At 45.0% G+C, this 12600-nt stretch overlaps 1 long non-coding RNA gene across 10 annotated transcripts in view; it reads left to right on the plus strand.

The window, feature by feature from the left end:
* LOC140634195 (uncharacterized) overlaps positions 1-12600 on the plus strand; it is a 31289-nt gene that overhangs the window by 7679 nt on the left and 11010 nt on the right. For 6 of the 10 annotated variants that reach the window (XR_012031716.1, XR_012031723.1, XR_012031718.1 and 3 more), the window contains one exon: positions 6804-9469. This is a non-coding gene — a long non-coding RNA (uncharacterized lncRNA). Of the gene's footprint in view, positions 1-6617; positions 6720-6803; positions 9470-12600 lie in introns of those variants that run through there. The other 4 variants (XR_012031719.1, XR_012031720.1, XR_012031721.1 and 1 more) reach the window with 2 other exon arrangements.

Genomic DNA, 12600 nt, shown 5'->3' on the forward strand with positions numbered 1-12600 from the left:
ACTGCAGAAACCATTACCAGGAAAACTAAATTTTAAATGGCACCTGTCCCATGTCTCAACATAAGTGTTCAATAAATATTTGCTGAATAAATGAAAAGTGGATGATAACATGTATAATTGACATACGACAATTGACTTTTTACTTGGATAATTGACATTCTGACCAAATCAACTGTTGCCTTCCACCCCCAACCCCCAGAGAAGACTTCCAAAGTTTGAATTGCTGTGCTCCCGCTTATTAGCATATACCTTTGGACTACTTCTGTGACTCACTTCTGGAAGTTTCAGTTTCCCCATCATCCCTCAGTGGGGTTGACTTGAGAATTAAATGAAGATCTCAGTAGAAAGCCAATAGCAAATAAACCATAGGTACCTAATAAAAGATAGCCAGGGTTATAGGTGAGCACCCAGCTTAGAAAAGGGTCCTCAGCCACCACCTATTTCCAGCCCCAATTCACAGGTTAGTTTATAGCACTTGACACTCAACTTCTCTTAACAGCCTGTTTGATAGTAAAGCTCTTTTCAGTTTAGGACATGTTTTCCCATGCTTTATCTCTTCTGATGAGCTGTAGTGGATGATGGTAGTCAGGGGGTAATATATTTGGGGCCTCATTTGAATGCGATGTTTAGAGAAAGTGTCTCTATTCATGCAAAGGAGTTGGGATTGGCACCTCAGATTTTGGATAAAGCATCACCCTAGATAACATTGTGGATCCTAATGGGTGCCAAAAGAGCTATCCTGGGCATGGACCTACAGCTCTGTAAACATTCCAGTGTAATATTCCTCTCTACCCCATCAGTAGACTTAAGTGGAGGGGTAGGCCACACACCCTACACAGAGAATATAGCCCTAATTTGGAAGCATGGAAGGACCTGGAAGTTGTGGTTGTGGAAGGTTGAGGTGGGCAGCATCCAGACCCTTTTACATACTGAACTTGAGATTTTTGTCACAATTCTGCCATTAACACCACCTACATTCCTTCCCTAGAAGTGCTTTGGACAGGAAGAATCATTATGGAGTCTAAAGTTGTCCTCAAAGCATCCCTTAAAAAATGAGAAAATCTCCAAATACCTGGAAAACAAACAAGGGTTGTTGTTTTGTTTTGTTTTTTTTGTCTTCCCCCCCCGCCCCCCCGCTCCCCCCCCCCCCCACCACACACACACTTATCAAGTTGATAAAAATGAAAGAAAATGCCAAACCCCGGTGTTGGCAAGGGTGATGGAAAACAGGCTCCCTCCTTGCTGGAGGGAGTGTGAATCAGTCCAAATGTGGGCTTTAGATTTTAGCTCATCTTTGATCTAGCAATTTCATTCATAGGAATTTAGACTAAGCAAGCAATCTGTTTGTACAAAGAATTATCTGCAAGGATATGCATCAGAACATTGTTTATAATCCTGAAAACTTAATATAAATACTCTTCAATAAAAGCTCAGTGAAATAAGATACCCAGATGTAGTTGCATACTGAGCCACAGTTTGCAAGGTGCTGCAGAAGGCCCCTTAGTGCCCTGGAGGTTATTCACTGAGTTTACAGCACAGTTGTTAGCATTTATGAGCCCATCCTTTATGCAGGGCCCTGGGCTCAGTGTTTAATCTCATTTAATCCTCACACCAACCCTATGAAGTAACTACTGTTATACTTTTACAAATGAGAAAAGGGAGGCCCATCCATGAAGCAACTTAACCCAGAGTCATTCCAGGAAGCCTCTGGGTCTTGAAACTGGGTCTGATGTCCTACTTTGGAATTTTGAGTCTCAAACTACTTTTAGTAAATTAGTCCATTCTTTTTTTAATTTTTTTTTCACTTTTTAAAAAAGATTTTTATTTATTCATGAGAGATGCACACACAGAGAGAGAGAGAGAGGCAGAGACACAGGCAGAGGGAAAAGCAGGCTACACGCAGGGAGCCCAACGTGGGACTTGATCTTGGACTCCAGGATCACACCCTGAGCCGAAGGCAAACGCTTAACCGCTGAGCCACCCAGGCGTCTCTTTTCTTTTTTTTAAATGTATACTCCACACCCTACATGGAGCCCAACTCAGGGCTTGAACTCACAACCCTGAAATTGAGACCTGAGCTGAGATCAAGAATCGGACACTAAACTGACAGAGCCACCCAGGTGCCCCTAATCCATTCCTGTTTTTAAAACCTATATATGTGAATAGAAAGCGATTAGGGAAGCTACATACCAGAGAGTATCATATATAATGGGATCAGGGTCATTTATATTATATTCTTTTGGCTTACTGTGGCCATTATTTCTCCTATTAATAAAAGAAAGAAGAAAGAAAGAGAAAAAGAAAGGAAGGAAAGAAAGAAAAGAAAGAAAAGAAAAGAAAAGAAAAAAGAAAAGAAAAAAGAAAAGGAAAGGAAAGGAAAGGAAAAGAAAAGAAGAAAAGAAAAGAAAAGGAAAAGAAAAGAAAAGAAAAGAAAAAAGAAAAGAAAAGCTACACTTATTAAAAGGTAACAAATCAAAGAAGGCTTGTCCTGAGCCTGGAAGGAAGAAGCATCCAGAATACTATCTGGAGACTTTGTTGCCAGGACCTGGTGAGAGCAGAAGGCAGCCAGGAAAAGCAGCCTCCATCCTAGGAGGAGAGGGCCCAATGGAAAGAACAGAACCCAGCTGTCCCAGTCCTGGAGGCCCACTCTTTGCAGGGACCTGGACCTACCCTCATTTGCAGACCATCACCAGCCTGCATCTTACAAGGGCCATTAAACAAGATACTGCCCACTTCTAAATAAAAAGAGCTTTGCTGAGAAACGCTGGTTAATCCCCACCACCATCACGGCCAACAATGCTAAAAATGTATTTTCCCCTCTCATTTATTTGCAGGGGTCAAACTGGGGGCTTGGAGGGTTCAGATGAGGGTTTTCTTGAGGAACTACAAGGAAAATGTCCAAAGCTTGGCATGGACACAGAGAGTCCTGGTGTGTCAGTGCTGAACAGGAGTATCTAGGATCAGTGATGTGTCCCTAGGTTAGAGTGGGGAGGGGTGGTGTGAGGCGGGGCCTGCTCCAGGCTTAGGTTCAGGCAGGCACCATTAACCAACCCACGAGGTTCATTGTTGCTAGTTCTTTACAGTTTTCCTTCAGTGCCTGTCCCTGGTGTTTAGATCTGCTCTCAATGGAGAAGGGGGCAGGGAGGGACATGCTAGGGTCTCCTGGGCCCTGCACCTTCTCAGGAAGGCAGAGGCCATGTGGTCACAGGTTAAGTGCTTGACCTCGGACCCCAGACATTCAGGTTTGGGTTTTTCTGAATCCATGACTGATCTGCCTGGAGGATTTTTAAGGCCCTCACTGTGGTGGCAGGTATTCAAATAGTGAGGAGTAAGAAGGGGAAGAGCTACTGTGGCCTGGGGTACCCAAGAACCAGGTCTTATACCAAGATCAGGCCACTCCAGCCCTCCCTCAGCAAGGCAGCTACTCAGAAGTCTCCAGCATTCACCACTCCCACTTGCCCCTGCTCCTCATTTCAGCCTGTGCTCAAGTCAGGCTGCCCATCCTGCCTGGACCCATGTCACACTGCAGTCAGCTTTCCTTCCCAGACAAGGTTCATTGTATTTGGTTCTGTCAACCCCACCTTCCATTTTCCAATTGCTCTGGAATCTCCTCCACCTCAGAAGCTGCCATCTATCTATATGTGTGCAGTGTTCACTGAACGAGTATGAAGATATATTTAATCATTAAAAATTATAATGGGAGCTTTTATTTTTTGAGCACTTAAGTATATACCAACTAGGATAATAAACACTTTCCCTGTTCTGTTTCACTCAATCCTTACAACTGCCCAATGATTTAGATTCAATCACCAGCTCTATTTATAGATGTGGAACTTGAGTCATGAAGAGGCCAGGGAAGTTGATGGGGTCCTACAGCCCTAGAGTGACCGTGCTGGGATTTGAACCTGGGACGTTTGGCTCTAAAGCCCAAGTCCTGTACTACCAGTTTATGTTGCCTCAGCAAGCAGTTATTCAGTAAGGTTAGTGAGGACTTACTCTGGCCATGCAGTTGTGCCACGGGCAGGGAAAAAGAGCAAATAAGGCATATTCCTGCCCACAAGGAAGCCTGGTGGGGAAACCTTCATCAAACCCCTTTATTCTGGAAACCTTTCCTCCCTTCTCTCTCTACAACTGGACTTCTGCAAAATCAGTTTCCTTATGGAAAGAACAGATTCTCACGTGTTGGAGGACTCCGTGAGAGTTCTCCAATCTCCCCTTTAGGTGATGAGAATCTGTACTGCAGAGCATCTGCACCAAGCACATGCACGTGCATAAGTGTGCACGCACGGTAGGGCACATCTAGTTGAGACCTTGGATTCTGAAGCCAAACTACTTGAGTTCAAATCTTGGCTCTACTATTTACTAGTTGTGTGACCTTGGGCAAGTTTCTTTGATCTCTCTGAGCCTCAGTTTCTTCATCTTTAACGTAAGCATAACTCCTACCTGGTGAGGATTTATTTATTTTTTTTTTTTTTTTTTTTTTTTTTTTTAAAGATTTTATTTTTTTTTAATTTTTATTTATTTATGATAGTCACACAGAGAGAGAGAGGCAGAGACACAGGCAGAGGGAGAAGCAGGCTCCATGCACCGGGAGCCCGACGTGGGACTCGATCCCGGGTCTCCAGGATCACGCCCTGGGCCAAAGGCAGGCGCCAAACCGCTGCGCCACCCAGGGATCCCCCTGGTGAGGATTTAAATGATTTAACACATGCAAAGCATTTCGCACCGCTCCGTGCACTAAGTCCTGGTAATGTCAGCTGTTGTTGCTGTCATTACGAAGGCTTATCTTGCCTCCCAGGGAAACAGTGAGTTCCCAGTCTTGTCTCTCCTTCTGCTCTGGCCTCCACAACACTCAGCCCAGGGCAGATGCTCCTGGTGATGGATGTTAGTCACCAGGCTCCTCAGACTCAGAGGGGATGTGAGCATGAGTGTTCTCTCTGCCCAGGCTCTTTCGAAATTTGAGTCATGCCTTGACAGCTGCCCCTGAAGAGATGCTCCAGCCTCTGCCCCCTCCCCTTTCACAGTCAGCTCTGTCATTCACACCCTCCTCAGTCATGAGCAGACACCCCCAGGATTACCCATTAATGGGCCCTGGGGATACCTCCAGGAGGAAGAGTCTTGCTCTCAGTAGGCAGATGACAGGGACCTGACTCTCTAGCCAGTGGCTTTGGCTGTTAGGCCATATTTCGAAACTATTAGTGGCCTCCAAATTGATTGACGACCCAATATAGGGCCGCAGTATTTCATTTGGTCGCCCTAGGATAACTGACAACTTATACTCAGCCCCATCTGGAGGGGACATGTTTGGGAGACTTTTGCTTCACTTTTGTCCACTCTCCAAGCTCCGAGAAGCCTGTGAGGTGGCTTGGGGTGTTGCAAGTTAAGGTCCTCGACTTAAAGGCTTATTGTGCCTCAGATAGTTTAGTGTTAATGATTATAAGCTCCTGGTCCCTAACCAGACCTAGGCTTGAATCCCAACTCTGCTTTCTGTTTGCCTGTGACCCTGAGCTTCTTAACTTGTTTCTCTGAGTCTGTTTCTTCATCTGTAAAATGGTAACCGTAGTAGTAATTTACTCCATAAGATGGTTGTGGGGATTAAATGCATGTGAAACACTTAATACAGTGCCCAGCGCATGGCTGTCACACATACTGTTGCTAAGCAGTGGGTGAGAGAGCACTGGGCCAGGTTAAGAGGTCAAGGTTTGAGTTCCAGTCCTGCTGCTCATTGACTGTGTTGACCTTAGGCCAGTTAACTCCCTTCTCTGAATCAGTTTCTTCCACTGTGAAATGAAAAGTTTGGCTTTGAAGGTCATTCAAGTTCTTTTTAGCTAAGATTTGTGGTCTGTGACTTGGAAGGTACCTCCCCAAAAGAAAACAGAATGGAAGAAAGAATTAGTGCTCCATGTCTTTATCTAGCAGGATCACATTTCACAAACCCCAGTGACTTGGCACCATCTTCAAAAGTCCATTCCCCCATCCCCACCCTACCCCCACATCCAGCAGCCTGGACTCGAATCTTCTCAACCCCAGGAACTGTTTGCAGGACCCCAAGAGGCTTTCTTCAGTGAGACCCCAGGGAAGGGGGGAGTGGATGGTAGCTGGAAAGCGGAGCCTACATCACAATTAACCGGCCAACCTCAAACATCACACCCCAGAGTATTACCCTCGGTGCCTCAGGCAGGAGTCACTGGTCACTTCCTCGGAATGGATGAGTTTATGGCCAGGGAGGGATATTTCCCCTGGAGCCTGGGGATGGAGTGATCTGTTATAAAACAGACCCCACCAGAGAAGTGGTACATTTTCTCGTTCTTTTCTTTTTTGGGTGTGTGTGTGTGTGTGTGTTGTGACCTCTGACACTGCCCCCCTCCTGGCCTATGGAGCAGTCTGAGTCCCCCAGCAGGGGACAAGTGCCGGGGAGAGAGGAGGCGTCTGGCATCTTCCCCACAGGAGTGTCCGTTAGTGCAGAGTCCCACTGAGTTATTCTTATGCCCTGTTTGGCCCCAGGGGGATGAGATTGGTGGGATTTACCTGAGAATAAAAAACAATAGGTTTCAACTAGTCCTACCAGTTCTTACCCCCCTACAGTAAAACATCACTTAACCATTTTAATGTAACAGATTTCCTCTCCCAGAGACCTTGCCAGGTGGAGGAATTTATTGGTGGTAACAAGCACCGGCCCTTTTTACGAAAAAGGCCTTCGTGCCCGACATATATGCCAGGTATTTTATACCTGTTGTCTTATTATTTAAAAAAAATATTAGTTTCACCGTGGGGAAAAACATATGACAATTTTCATGTTTCAGGTGGGCGAACAGTCCCAGAGAAGCAAGGCGATTTGCCCAAGGTGAGCGATGGAGCTGCCACTTGAACCCCGGGCCGGAATTACTCCAGAACACCTGGCAGCTACAGCTTCCTAGACAAACTCTCTGGAAGCCTTGTTCGGGTGAAGCTCTGCCTCCATGGTGATGGAGACCCGGATCTGCCCATCTTTTGTGAAATCTCAGACTCTTCTCCGGAAGGCCCACCTGGTCGACTTCCAGTCCTCCGGCAGCGGGGACAGTGGCAGTGCCGTGAGTGCATGTGTCTTGTCTGAACTGGTCCAGGAAGGCACAGAGGGCGGCCTCTCACTCCTGTCTGTGGGAAAGACGCCAGCTCTAGCAGTAGAGATTGTGGTACAGACTTGGTTTCCCAGTCACTGTCATGTCCAAGGGCCAGGAACAACGAATACTTTCCTCCTTGTCCTCTGTCCAGCAAATGCAGCATCCAGAGGCAGCCCATAGTGAAAAGAACATTCCATGGGAATTCTGCAACATGGATATCCTCTCCAGGCCCCAGTCCAGCCTGAGCCTGTTCCTCTTCTAGCTGGCAAGTTCCTTTCTCCTCCTCACTTCCCTGAAACTCTTAGGCTCACCTCAAGCCCACTCCCTCCTTGCTTCTTCTCCTATCTTCTCAGGAAGTAGCTCCCTCTTCTTCACAGCCCCTGGCTCTACCCTCCTCTGGTTCAACCTTCCTGGGCAGTTTGCTCCATTACTTCTCCTGGACCCAAATTGCTTATGAATTCTCTAAAGTCATGTCAGGAAATCCCACAGATGCACCCTAGACAACACAAGAATGCCCCAGATGTTCTAGGCAGCAAAGTTTCTGGGATCAAAATTGTCTGGGCAAAGCTGCACACCAGACCCTCTTCTTAAAAATTAACAATGCACAGTCAAGTCTCTGAAAAGTCCAGTAATCAAGAAACCCGTTTTGTTTGCTTTTTCAACCCAGGGTTTGTGAGATGGCCATGTAATCATCCTCCCTGTCTCTACCATATACCTGTAACAGTAGAACCAGTGATCCACTGTGGAACACATTTTGGGAAATTCTACCCCCAGCCTTCCACCAAACTTTGCAGTTAATCTTGCTTTCATTGATTTAAGCCTTTCCTATTTCTTGAAGATAATCTTATAAAATAATATGAGGTGATGCCTGCCCAGGAGGGTGTTCCAGAAACATATACTTGATGGGGATGAAGATTTTCTTAAGACTTGAGGATGATGATGCCCAGAATAGATCACAGATTTTCCAGAATGTGGAAAGAGAGGGAGTAGAATTTTAAACAACAGCAGATACGGTTTACCAAATTTTTACTTGTTTCCTAGTCAGAGGAACCAAAGCCAGATGTGGAATGTAATGGAGAATTATTAAACCAGACCTCCATCACAGATAAATTGTTTTTGAGTGAATGAGTAAACAGACTTTCTGACCAGTTAGAGGGTTGGGAGACTGTGAATGAATGTCTGCATGCACGCAGGAATGAATGAATGAACGAATGATCAAGTAACTGGTCCCCGGTTTAGAAACTGCCACCCATGTTCAATGGACAAAGCCAGATGTAAAAAGAGGACGCCATGAATGATTCCATTTATGTGAAGGTCAAGAGCAGATAAAGCTACTCTACTATGGAAAAAACAGAGCTGTGGTTGCATTTTTTTAAAAAATTTATTCATGAAAGACACAGAGAGGCAGAGACATGGGCAGAGGGAGAATATTATAACATCCTGCAGGGAGCCCGATGTGCAACTCCATCCCAGGACTCCAGGATCAGACCTGAGCCAAAGGCAGATGCTCAACCACTGAGCCACGCAGGCGTCCTGCGGTTGCATTCAAAAGGGCTTTTGGGGCAATAGAAATCTTCTCTATCTTGATTCCGATGGTGGTTACTCGGGTGTATACTTTTGTCAAAATTCACCAGATTGTACATTTAAGATCTGTGCTCTTATCTGTATTATACAATTTATCTAAAAGTAAAAACCTTACCACTTAGGTCTCCCAGGCAAGAATTCACTCTCTTGTCCATTATTTTCTCAAAACACTTTTTCTATACAGGCAGCACATCACTGTAATACAACTGCCTACCAGGGGAATTCTTTATGTCTGCTCCCCCCACTGCATGTGAGCTTCCCTCTAGAACCCTCACATAGCAAGCAATGAACTAGCATTGGTGAGATTGAGTTGAGGCCAGATCCATAAATATAAAGCAAAACAACAGTAGTTATCATGTATTAAGTACCTGTGATGTGTCAGGCTGTATACAAAGTTCCTCACACATTTCATTATATATACATGTGTATGTATACATATATATTTTTTCATTTCATTATTTATACATGATTTATATATATATCCCCCACAAGATAAATACAAAGTAGCCATTAAGTTTGAAAACAGGGACACCTGGGTTGTTCAGCGGATGAGCATCTGCCTTTGGTTCAGGGCGTGGTCCTGGGGCCCCGGGGTCCCATGATCAAGTCCCACATCAGGCTCCCTGCATGGAGTCTCTCTGCCTGTGTCTGCCTGTGTCTCTGCCTCTCTCTCTGTGTCTCTCGTGAATAAATAAATAAAATCTTTTAAAAAATTTAAGAAACATGAGTTTCTAGCAAGAAGGATTGTTTACCAATCCCATTCTTCCACCCTCCAAAGTAGGTGCTGGGAGCAGTGGTTGAAGTCTTTCTAAGCTCTAAACTAAGCTAATGGGACGCCTGGGTGGCTCAGTGGTTGAGCGTCTCTGCCTCTGGCTCAGGGCGTGATCCTGGGGTCCCAGGATCAAGTCCCACGTCGGGCTCCCTGCATGGAGCCTGCTTCTCCCTCTGCCTGTGTCTCTGCCTCTCTCTGTGTGTCTCTCATGAAAAGGTAAATAAATTAATCTTTAAAAAATAAGTTTGAAAACAGACTAATAATAAATACAAATGGTTTAGCTATATTACATTATAATACAGGCAAAATGATAGTGTATTTCTGACTTTATAGTCAGTGTGTGATTGTGTGCATATGTGTCTGTGTGTATTACTATCAGTCTCCATTTTATATGGAGATCATGAGATTCGACTTCCCAGAAACATGTAGGACCAGGAGGCAAACCCAGGGTGCTTGATCTCAGAGGCATTGAGCCAGACTGTTTCCAAAGTGGCACCACATAAATCCAGAAGAAATGTCGTGAGATCTTTCTGGCCAAGAGACTTGAAAACAGTTTCCTTGAAGTTGAAAGTGTATGTGTGTGTGTGTGTGTGTGTGTGTGTGTGTGTGTACAGAGAGGTGTAAAGGCACTGTAGGGCTCCCATAGCTCCAGGAAGGGGCTATAGCAAGGAGGACTTGGGTTTAGAATCCTAACTGCCCCATTTATCAGCTGCATGACATGACCTGGGGCAAGTTATTTGATACCACTCAGCCTGGGTTCTCCCACCTTCACATGGGTGTAGTGACAGTGCCCATCTTCTGGCGTTTTGAGGAAGGATTCAATGAGGTAATGCACGTAAACCTCTCAACACGTCTAAGCTCTCATTCTCAGTAAATGTTTATTGAGTTTATTATCATTTTGCTGTTTTCTGTAGGATTATAACTCCCTGCTCTCCCCCTTTGCCCCCTCCAAACAATTCTTTGTCCTGCACCCAGCCTCTTCCCTTCTTCAGAGGGTAGAAGCCTAGGATTTGGTAGTTGTGACAAATAGTTTGAATCAGGGACAATTGCCACAACTGCCAGTCAGCTCAGGGAGTAGAAAGAGTCAGCTGGTGGGTGGTAACTAGGGGATCCCTAGCTGATTTGGGGTAAAAAACATGAATCCTTGTTTTTTTAAGAATCCTTGCCACCTGCTTTGGGCTTCTCCTTGCCTCCTTCATTCTGAAATGAGGTAGTTGGAAGCCTTACAACATGAGGAATGAGACACTGGGACCAGAGTGCCCACCTTTGAATTTCACATGAGGTCCGGGCCTTGGAGGTCAGGGGGCTGGTGGGAAGACTGGACCCCTTTGGCTGGAAGCTTGCCCTTTGGGATCTTGTATGAGAGGGACTGGCAGGGGACGAGGTTCCCCTCATTGTAGTTCTGAAGACTAGACCTTAGGGTTTCCCGCCTCTTTGCCTGAAACAACCCCCTGGCATGTGGAGGGCGAGGCAGGGCAAAAACTCTTGACAGTTCAAGTCTTTGGTCTTTTTTGATTTGTGGAGTCAATAGGCCAGTGTTCCTTGAAATAAAGTAATAATCCATGCTCATAGAGAGGAAAGAAAAAAAAAAAGAAAATGCAGATAAAAATAATGAAGAATAAAATAATAATAAATTTAATAAACAAATAACTGATTATTTTTCATCCGAAGAGAACCACAGTTGTTCTTTCCTACCTTTCCCTCTGCTCACAGGAAGGCTGTGGCCCCAGGATTAAATGTACAGGCTGGCTGAGCTGGACTCTAATCCTCGCTAGACACATGTGGGCTAGTCTCTATGCCATCTGAACCTCATTTCCTCAACTGTAAAATGAAATTAAAAACAGCATCTAGGATACTAAAAAGTTCATTTAAAATTTTTTTCTAAAGAAATGATCTATGTTATAGGATTGAAATAATGTCCGTGACTCAACAAGTGTTAGCTCTTATCATAGCAAATATATATTCTTATGAGAAAAATGACATCACTCCACAGATACTGTTTGCTACCTGCCTTTCTTTCTCCCATTAGACAACAATGTGAGTCTCTTTCCAGCATTAACTATTCTATGAAGACCTTTGGAAGACCAGGCCTCATTTACCGGTCACCCACTGATGGACATTCAGGTTACATCCAGTATTTCATTACTATAATCAAAGCTGCATTAACATAACTGCAGCTAAATCTTTGCACCCAGCCACAGTTATTTCCTTGGAGCCAAGTTCAAGAAATAGAATTGCAGGATTTTAAGGGCAGCCACAGTTTTAGGACTTTTGATAACCTGTTGCCAAACTGCCCTCCAGAAAGACCATACCAAGTTCCTTTCCCACCAGCCGAGAATAAGAGTGACTATTTCGCTGCAACATCACCAACACCAGCTTTTATCATTTTTGTCCATCTTTAAGCAATTATTCTTGAGCAAGGGAATTTCTTTTATCTGTCTGATTCAACTGGGAACTCCCGGAGGGCAGGGCAGGGAGGTAGCTCCTTCATCTCTGGGTAGCTCCTGTACCTAGTACAAGTTCTATCCAAGGTAAACATCAAGAAGTATTTGAACTGAGTCTCAGAAGCCAAGAGTGATTTTTTAAGTGCCCTGGGCAGGCAATTCTTATTAAGTGCAAGACCTAACAACCAAGGATTCTACCTAGATGAAATTCAGGGACTAGACACAGAGGAAGACAAAGGCATTTCCAGAAGCACAGCCCTGATATTCAGATGTTAATCAGCCAAGTGATAAGTTCTGAGATCAGCCTGGGTTGGGGCCACTGATCTGCCAACAGATTTGCATGTGTAACTTGAGATCCACTCCAGTTTCAAATACTTAGGGGAGCTCTGAGCCAGGATACCTGGGTTTCGCACTGTCACCATTTTGGCGGTGGCCCAGGACACGTCACTTTATCCTTTTGGGCTTGGTGTCCGTATCTATTTAGTGGGGAGCTGAATAGTGTTTCCACTGAGGTATATCAACAATCATGGGATGCTGTCTCCCTCGCCCTTCTAACATCTACTGAGGATTTATTATGCCTCCTATCTGTGCTGGGGGCGGGCTAGCATGACACAGAAGGAACTCTGGACAGCCTGGGTTCGAAACCCTCGCCCTGAAACACTGTCACCTGTATGCACTTGGCAATGGAACTAATAAGACC

Source organism: Canis lupus, chromosome 5 (assembly GCF_048164855.1).
Source record: "Canis lupus baileyi chromosome 5, mCanLup2.hap1, whole genome shotgun sequence".
Taxonomy (NCBI): domain Eukaryota; kingdom Metazoa; phylum Chordata; class Mammalia; order Carnivora; family Canidae; genus Canis; species Canis lupus.